Source organism: Chelonia mydas, chromosome 3, assembly GCF_015237465.2.
Source record: "Chelonia mydas isolate rCheMyd1 chromosome 3, rCheMyd1.pri.v2, whole genome shotgun sequence".
NCBI classification, from domain to species: Eukaryota; Metazoa; Chordata; order Testudines; family Cheloniidae; genus Chelonia; species Chelonia mydas.
The window spans coordinates 8,988,401-8,992,163 of NC_057851.1; positions in this window are offsets into that span (position 1 = coordinate 8,988,401).

Sequence of the window (3,763 nt, forward strand, 5' to 3'; positions counted from 1 at the left end):
CAAGCTTTGTCTCTTACCTCTGTCAAAGTTTGTACAGACCAGGATAGGTCAGGAGATGGATGCGTTATGTTTAAGTTGGGGACCTTTTTTGACCTCTAAACACTTATTTGTAAGAGTATTAAATATTTTTCCAAGTGGTCGGTGAAGGCATTTTTGTCTAAGGTGCCTTTTTTGAGATTAGTTAAGGCAGTGTTGTGTTCAGTGATGCTTATTTTTGGGTTGGTTCTGATGTTGCGTTTCATACATTCTGTGTTCCTTTTATCCAGAAAGGCAGTGTGAGGACGTAAAAGTGGTATAAACTGCCTCCAGTTTCTGGCATTTCCATGAAACCTCCTGTACACTTGACAGATAAGCATGTGGTGTTTGAATTAAGGAACCGGAATTGGCTTGGTGGGACTACTTGAAACAGAAACGGGGTGAGAATTTTGTATGCAGTGTAGAAGTCGTAAGGATTGTTCTGCCAGGCTCTCTGCCTTGACTTTCAGTTGCATTGTCTCTGTGTGTCATGGGCAAGTATCTCCGAAGGGATAACAACTATTCATATCCCACCTGGAAAACAAACAGGGCAAATAGCTAGCAGAGGCATTCATTTGTTAGTGATTAAACTAGTAACTATCGCACACGGCCCTCTTTGGAAGTTCTGATTGCACTAGCCTTTTTTAAAGGTTTGAACTGATTCATTGTGATGCTAAGGTGCAAAAATCCCCAGGCATCCTTTTAAAAACACCCACTTTGCTCCAGATGTATTTTTGTCTTGCATACTTCTGCTAGGCCTTTGGCAAAAATTGGAGTTGAATGTGGTCCAGCAACATCTTAGAAATGTGTTATCGATTACAATTTATAGCTGCTAAAAAACTGCTTGCAGTGTCTGATTCTCCATGTTAAAAATGTTTGATTTCTGTGGCTACTTTCTGCATTTCTGTGGTTAGTCTGTGCTTTCATCAACATTTTTCACTTTTTCCACCTTTTTAAAGGGACAGTCAAGGCTAGACCTTGAGTATTATTTAACTTACCAAGATAGTTCCACTTGATTCCACACAGCTTGATGTTTGTCTGTAGAACAATTATTTTCCCCTAAGGGAAGTGGAGGGCAGTCTCTCCAACCCACAGGGATCCTTTCCTCCTCCTCTCCCTGGCTAAGCACCTCTAGAAGAGAGTGATAAGTCAGGGAGGAGCCTAGTAACCTGGTATGTGGGCCCAGCTGACTGAAAACATTGTTGTTGGGATGTAGGAGACCAGCTGAGGATGCTCCTAGAATTCCCTCAAGTCATTCCCAAGAGGCATTGTCGTATATGGCGATCAGATGGGATGGATCTCGGGTCCAGCCCCTGGCAAAGGAGCAGCTGCAGGCTGCTTTATGCGCCATGTCGTAGCCTTTACTACAGGAAGTAATATGTATTGCTCGCCACAGGGCCCAGGAGCATCTGAGCATCAGCCTCAAGGAAGGCTGTTTTCTGTCCGATTGGTCCATGGGGACGGCAGTGGCATGCGTTCGCCAGTTTGCTTATAGCACAACTTGACATAAATCTGGCTTTAAGGTGGCTTCCTTAACTGAGAGCTGTAGCAAGCATAGTTTAATTATTCCCTGCTTTTTTGCTGCATTCATCCCCAAAATTCCCTGCCTGGACTGTTTAAAGCAAGTGTTGTCAAATGGGGCAACTAGACAAGTCCCTTAACAATGAAGTCTTAAGAACGTTTTGAGTGGACAGCGACCAGTCACGTTAGTCTTAGCTGGAAAACAAGCCCCGAACGTGAACGTATAACTTCCGATTTTGTTTGGTTTTGTGACTTTAAGCCACAATTACCCCATCACTACTGTTGAGATGTACAGATGGAAAAATGTTCCCAGTAAGGTATAACGTGTTCCCTTTGGAGCTGGTACTGGAGGCTGTTTGGAATGGAGGCTTAAAATGATTGTGGTTTTTTTGTTGTTTTTTTTTAAAAAGCTTATAAACTTCAAAACTGCCAAGTCCATAACTGGTCATTACAAGAAATAAACCAAACACAACTACTGGCCAAGGCAAAAGAGTAGGAGATTTGAATTTAATTGGACAATGAGGCTGGGTGTGTGTTTGTTTTTAAAGTGTTCCACATTGGCCTAATTTTCTTCCCAGTGAAGACAACAGGCGTAGAATTAGACCAATGTGGCAAGTTCTAGGGTGCCCGCTTTGTGTTTAACTCAATATTTTACAGTATTTTTATTCTTAAAGTGAACTGACTGGTGTTTTTTAAAAAAAAAAAAAACCAATCACTTGCATAATAGACATATGTGAATGGTGAAGGCTTAAACTACTTTAAGAATGTAATCTGCAGAAAATCCTAGTTTCTAAATATGTTCTTCGTCAAGGATTTAAAATATTTTCTATATTACTTGACAGTGAGTGACCTTTAAATACCACTGTGCTGCCTTTTATTATAAAAATCCTTTTTCTAAAACATTCTGCTGTGGGCTGATCTAAATTTAGTCCCAAAATGATCTCATTTTATTGCAAACACTAGCATGGCTGCTTTTTATCGAACAGGGTAATGAAAGATAAAAATACATACTATTTGTTTTAAAGGTGCTTGTTTAAGTAAAACGGCTTTCCAGGTGGGGATGTATGTTCGGATTCTCACGTTAAACATTTTTGAAATGTTTTTGAGGGAGTGGGAGGGCACCTTGGATCCTAAAACTTAAGATATGCAGGGCCCTGGTTTTTCCTGTAATGATTAGTGACCTCGAGTGCCTGTTGGTGACATGTAGAAGGGTTTTCAGAAGTTCTGAGACAGCCCTCAAAAGTCCAGACCCTTTCACGTGTATCAAATATGGACCCCCCAAAATCACTAGCTGCTCTTTAAAACCCTGGCTCAGTTCACTGTACCTGCCCAGTTACATTATTTTTAACAAATACTTTCAAAATTTTGTTACTATGGTTATCATGAGTCCGAAATATGTAATTACCAGCCATATTGGAATGGCTCAGAAGAGATTATTCAGCTCCATAATAGACTATCCATAAAACACATTTTTAAAGGTTTTGTAACTTCCAAATGTAGCAATGATATATAAGACAGCAGGAAAGAGACTTTCTGGCCTCAGTGCATGGTGGTTCCAGTTTCTCGTGCAAACTGCATGCATCTTTTGGGTAGCCAGCTGTGACCGCTAACAAAAGGCAGAGAGAGCTCACGTGAGGCTGGCGTTTCCTCCTGACCTTGTGCTACTGAACTGCGTTCACCCCAGATGACATGAGTGTTTCCCTCTATTTAGTATTAGTTTGGATCACAACCACAATACTGTTGATAGCACTGATTGCTTTTATTATTCCCATTGTTTCAGCTGTTATATTTCCATTTTTGTTCACAGCAGGAAAAAAAAAATCAAGGGAGGTGGATAATTATTTTTCTTCCAAACGGACACCTTCCCCCTTCCCTTTAAATTGAGGAATTGGGTGGGATCATGCTCTGCACCTTGCAGGATTGCTGGATCAGGGCCCAGAGTTCTCCGTACCTTGCAAGATCAAACCCCAACAGCATGTGTGTTCTTAGTGGTGTAATATCCCCTGTATCAAATTCCCCTCTAGTAGTCGTCTTCACCTCTCTATCACCTTCCAGGGGTTAGGGTGGGGTGACCACAGATAATCCAGGCTGGGGTCCTCAGCTTCTTCTCCCACGTGTATCTTTATTCTGGGGCCACGAGGATTACTCCCATATTAAATGTTTACAATCAGCAACTTAGCACCCTTCCTTTGGGAGGGTGGCACAAGCTATGCCCGGTTACATACAC